At 50.1% G+C, this 5465-nt stretch overlaps 1 protein-coding gene and 1 long non-coding RNA gene across 3 annotated transcripts in view; both read left to right on the top strand.

The window, feature by feature from the left end:
* OSBP2 (oxysterol binding protein 2) overlaps positions 1 to 5465 on the top strand; it is a 102946-nt gene that overhangs the window by 39445 nt on the left and 58036 nt on the right. The gene's annotated exons all lie outside the window — the stretch shown is intronic.
* The window catches only part of LOC114068015, a 14212-nt gene continuing 10872 nt past the window's right edge, over positions 2126 to 5465 (top strand). Inside the window, exons 1-2 of the long non-coding RNA XR_003573503.1 lie at positions 2126 to 2176; positions 4568 to 4574. This is a non-coding gene — a long non-coding RNA (uncharacterized LOC114068015). The remainder of the gene's footprint in view (positions 2177 to 4567; positions 4575 to 5465) is intronic.

Genomic DNA, 5465 nt, shown 5'->3' with positions numbered 1-5465 from the left:
CCCCCTGGGCACCCCTGGGCTGGTGTCCAGCCACTGCCACCAGCACCCCCAGGGCCTTTCCTCTCAGGCTCTTTCCAGTCACAGGGTGGTTTGCTCCCTGCTTCCCTCTGAGGATGCAGCAGGAGCAGGTTGCCCTCTCCTGGCATGTTCCTCCCCTGGAATCCTGACTGAGCTCAGACAGCTGATGGATTTGCAGGATTTGTCCTGGGGCTCCCCAGCTCTTGCATAAGGCAGTCAGTCCCTGCAGAGTGCTTGGCCTCAGAGGTGCTGAGGGTATTTCACTGAGTCACTGAATCATTTTGGTTTGAAAAGACCTCCAAAATCATGAAGTCCAACCTTTGGCCAACCACCTCTGTGTCAACCAGAATTTGCTTCCTTTCCTTGACTTTGTAACCAGCCTTGATGGGATCACGTAGGAGAGAGGGATTTACCAGCCAGACCCTTTTTGAACAATCCTTGTTGGGGCAGGAGAGTCAACTCCTCTGGTGGGGCTGGTTGGGAAGAGCTGCTGCTCCTCTCCCTCATTTCAGCTCCTTCCCCAGCCCCAGGCAGAGCCCTCAGGCTGCTCATGGCATGTGGGAAACCCCAAACACTTCCCACCCACATGCCAGGTTGGAAGCAGCTCATCCAGCAGGGCTCTGCTGGCATCTTGTGGTGCTTGTGCTCCTGCAGCACTCGGCTCCTCCAGGCTCTGGAATGGGCTCTGATAATCCTTCGGGATTATTCCCTGGATCCAGCCTGGGAAATTCATAATTCTGGTGGAGTTCAGGAGTCTTTAAGTTAAAATTGTCACTCCAGGGAGTGAAAATCAACCTCCAGATGATATAATGCCACTTCTATCCTGCTCAGCTTTTAGTTTTACTTGAAGAAAATCTCTGTTGCATAATAAGTTGTATCTTTTTCCAGTGGCTCTGCCGGTGAGAGGTGGGATGCATGGAGTGCTGCTTCTGCTGGGAGGCAGCAGAGGGGGGACTGCTGGGGGTCCCAGCTGTTCTGGGATGAGGATATTTCACCCCTTCCCTCAGGAAGGCCCCTGGGTTTCCACTGCTGGAATATTTATTCATCAGCACTTAAATATTTATGTCCAAATAACGTTTGTCATCATGGGTGTAACCTGCTCTGAGGCATCATGGGCCTGAATAAAAGGAAAATAAGTTGTTGCCTCTGTGTGGCACCCTGGAATTAAGTCCTACAGAAAGAAGTGATTTATCAAAAGCCAAGTCTCCAGAATAGTCAAGTATTGAATGTATTCAATAACTATGTATTCACCTTGCCAGTGGCTCTCCAGCCTCTCCTGCAGGAACCCTGTCCTGGGGTGAGTGGGAAACCATTTGAGCATGGATCCAACTCCAGCTTTCCCCAGGAGGCTGTGCTAGGAATGAGCCCTGCACGCTCTGGGACAAGTGCTGAGACACTTCTCCAAGGATGGATGCGCTCTGGAACCTGCTTTTTTCCATGTAAAATGACTTGTCATGGTACTGTAATAACATTATGTTGGCAGGGATGCTGTTCCTGGAGATGGATAACCAGTGGGGTTTGACCTCACTTATTAGATTTGTAGCTTCAGCTAAAAATTCAGCTTTAAGTAGTGTTGCCAATTTAAAATGAGTCTCCTCAGGGAGCAGCTCTCCCCCTGGCAGTAACTCATTCATGAGAAACTCAGATATTCATTTACAACTAAAGCTGGACCAGGGAAGGGAAAGCAAGGAGGGCTGAAAGCACGACAGGATGATTAACACCCAATTTATGATTCTCTCCCCCAAATGTACTGGTAGGAGCTAAAATTGCTGACAGAGCTGTATCAAGGGCAGGGGTAGGTGTTGTATTTAGGAGCAGGGGAATGCAGTGGTGACATGGCACACAGGGTGACCCCTCAGCTCCTGACAGGAGGGAGGGCTGTACAGAGCCCTTAGACCCAGGAGAAGGACCTGGTGGTGTAAGGTGCTGGCACTGACTTTGGACAGGATGGAGGGGATAGAAAAGTTGTTCAGACTTTATAAAACAGGCTCCTGGATGCCGGAGGAGGAGATTTCCCAGTCACGGGGGTAGATTTACTGTTGTCCTCCTTAAAGAGGAGGTTCAGGTTGGATATCAGGAGGAATTCCTTCCTGGAAAGGGTGGTCCAGCACTGGCAGGGGCTGCCCAGGGAGGTGTTGGAGTCTCCATCCCTGGAGGTGTCCAAGGAAGGGCTGGATGTGGCACTGAGTGCTCTGGGCTATGGGACAAGGTGGGGACTCGGTGACCTCGGAGATCTCTTCCAGCCTCAGTGCTCCTGTGGTTCTGAGGAGGTTGGTTGTTTTCTCAGGCCCAGCTGGTGCTGCTGCCCAGGTTCAGGGCTGTGACCTGCAGCCAGGGCAGTGTTCCTGCTTCCCAGAACTGCTGCAGGGTGTGCTCTGTTCCTGGCAGCATTTTCCTCCTGGAGCAGTACAGCTCATTTCCCTGGAGGGGGAGACGGGATCAGTCGTGCCATCCCAGTTACCTGGCTGATGCACGGGGAGGATTGAAAGAGGTTTCCTGCCTAAATCCAGTTCTTGCAGGCTGCAGGGAATGGTGCACTCTGTGGAGAGCAGCTGGGTCTGTGTTTCTCCATGTGTGACTGGCTCTGGAGCTGGATGGTATTGCTTGTAACCCTCGTGACTCTGCAGCACCAGCAGTTCCATTTGCAGTGGTGTTGCATCTCCCTGACTCAGTTCCCAGCTGAGCCACCTCTCTTTTCCTTCTCTTTCTGTGGCTCTGTCATTTTAAGTCAGCTCAGCAAGTGGCCTCTCCCTTCCCCGGGTGATCCTGGAAACCCTTGACCAGGAGGAGCATTTTCCTGCTGCGTTTCCCTCCTTAGCATCTTTTTACTAACCAGTGCAAAGCAAATATGGTGACTTTAAAAAAGGAAGGGAACTAAAAAAAGGTAAGTTAGCCCTGGATTTTGCCTCTGCTCTCCAGGCCTGGCTGAAGGATGGATGAGCTCCTGGATGAACTTCCCCCAGCATTTGAGCTGTCCATGGGCAGAACTGTGTGTGTGTCATGGGAATGGCACGTGTGAGCTCTTCCTGCTCACACCACCTGTTTACACTAAACCAAGGTTATTTTGGTTATTCCATTTGTTTCCATCTTGAGGGTGAGTTGCCTAATGGAAGAACCATTAATCCAAGGTTTCCAGAGCACACAAACCCACTGTGGGATTCAGTGTCACCAAGGGGGAGCCCACGAGGGTTTCTCTCACTCCAGCAGCGTTTTTGAGAGGAATAAAATCAGTGAAAGCAGGAGCAAAGCGTAAGGAAAAACCGGTTGTTGGACAAAGCTGCTGGAGAGCCTTCAGGGAACTGCTTTCTCTGGAGACAACCTTTGTGTCTGACCTTGGCCCAGTTTGGCTTCTGGGCTTCCTTTGAGATTTGCAGCCTGGAGATGGTGAGATGGGGCTTGAACCACTCTGGACCTGCATGTGGTGTTTCCTGGTGATATCCAGAGGGTGAAATTCTTCTCAGTCAGGAAAGAAATCAAAGAATCATGGAATGGCCTGGGTTGGAAGGGACCTTAAAGATCTTATTCCAATCCCTGTGCCATGGGCAGGGACACCTTCCACCAGCCCAGGTGGCTCCAAGCCCCGTCCAACCTGGCCTTGGACACTTCCAGGGATCCAGAGGCAGCCACAGCTTCTCTGGGCAGCCTGTGCCAGGGCCTGCCCACCCTCACAGGGAACAATTCCTTCCCAGTATCTCATTTATTCCTGCCCTCTGGCAGTGGGAGCCGTTCCCTGTCCCTCCAGGCCCTTGTAAATAGTCTCTCTCCACCTTTCTTGTAGAGTATCCTGAGTTGGGAAGGGCCCACCAGGATCATTCAGTCCAACTCCTGGCCCTGCACAGACACCCCAACAATCTCCCATTTCCTTCGGAGCGTTGTCCAAACCCTCCTGCAGCTCTGGCAGCCTTGGGGCTGTGCCCACTGCCCTGGGGAGCCTGTTCAGTGCCAACCACCCTCTGGGGGACGATGATGGGGTGAGATGAGGCCCAGGGGCTTTGCTCCACGAGGTGGATGTCTGCTGAATGCAGTGAAGGAAAACCAAACACGTGGAGAGAGGGCTGGAGATGTTGGCTGTTGGGGTGTGATGCTTTGCCTGTGTTTTAAGTGTTTTTAAGAATGAGCTTCTGGTGAAAGTAATTCCTTACAGGGGGAAGATGAATGGGAAAGTCTAAACCCCAAAGAAACAGAGGTGCCATTATGTTTTACGTTTTTCTTCTTTATTTTTCACCCTGTGGATAATTCTTCCTTTGATGCACAGAGCAATAGAGAAGGTCCAGTGTTACCTACTTGGCTGGAGAAGGTTTAAATGCTGAATATGTTTTGCTTTTGAAACTCTGGAGAGTTTTCTTGCAGTGTAAGCACAGGGAGAATTACTTCTCCTGGGAGGGAGGAGAGAACCAGAAAAGCTTTGGAGAAGAGTGAGGCCCTGGCCCAGGTTGCCCAGAGAAGCTGTGGTTGCCCCTGGATCCCTGGAAGTGTCCAAGGCCAGGTTGGAGCAACCTGGGCTGGTGGAAGGTGTCCCTGCCCATGGCAGGGGGTGGAATGAGAGGAGTTTTAAGGTCCCTCCAACCCAAACCATTCCATGATTCTGTGATAATTAAGACGAATTCACTTCACACCTGTGTAGGGGAATATGTGTGTTTTTTGGGGGCATCGTACTTTAAAAAGCAGGAATTTGGAGAGCTGAGGAACACTCATTCCTTTATTTTATTTATTTGAAAAAAATCAAATTTTATTAAAAAAACCCGAAAAAGCAGAATGTGAAGATGTGTTGTGTGTTTTCCAGTACACCACAGGTTTTTGCAGAGGGAAGTGGCCACTTCTCCCTTGTGTCTGCAGGGGGCAGAGACAATCCCTGCAGCTGGAGCAGACAGATAATTTGGCAGTTGGGAATAACTCTGCCTACAAAACACATGAATCCTAAAGCAGGAACACCTGGAATCAGCACAGCTTGTTTTTTTTAATGTAATTTTTTTCTTCCTGTGTTTGGGATATTAGGGCATTTCTGTAAAGAGCATTTCAAGGCAGTTTTGTGTTATATTGCACAGTAAGTTATTATAGTTATTATAATTAATACTTTATATTTAGTATATTTTAGAATAATTCAATGCAGGTAGAAGTGCCCAGAATTAATTTTAGGTGTTTTTAGCATCCTGCCTTCCACAAGGACTTGAAATTCATCGAGGAGCCCATCTGTGTTGTGTTGCTCTCAACATGCAGCTCTGTCCTGACCTGCTCCCGAAGAGATCCCAAAAAAGGGGCTGTTTCTATGCTTTGGGAACTTCTAAAAGGTGAAATTTTGGAATTGGAAACTTCTAAGAAATTCCCCAAGTTTCTTGTGTTCTCTGAGCCCGTTGGGTGCCCCCCCGTGTGCTGGGGCAGCGCAGGGCGGGCAGGGGTGAGTGTGGGGTGCAGGGAGAGGAGGAGGAGGAGGAGGAGGAGGAGGAGGA

The sequence above is a fragment of the Empidonax traillii genome, unplaced genomic scaffold (genome assembly GCF_003031625.1).
Source record: "Empidonax traillii isolate 1590-97213 ecotype Southwest subspecies unplaced genomic scaffold, ASM303162v1 scaffold994:size215947, whole genome shotgun sequence".
In the NCBI taxonomy this organism is placed as follows: domain Eukaryota; kingdom Metazoa; phylum Chordata; class Aves; order Passeriformes; family Tyrannidae; genus Empidonax; species Empidonax traillii.
This window is presented reverse-complemented; position numbering and strand designations above follow the sequence as displayed.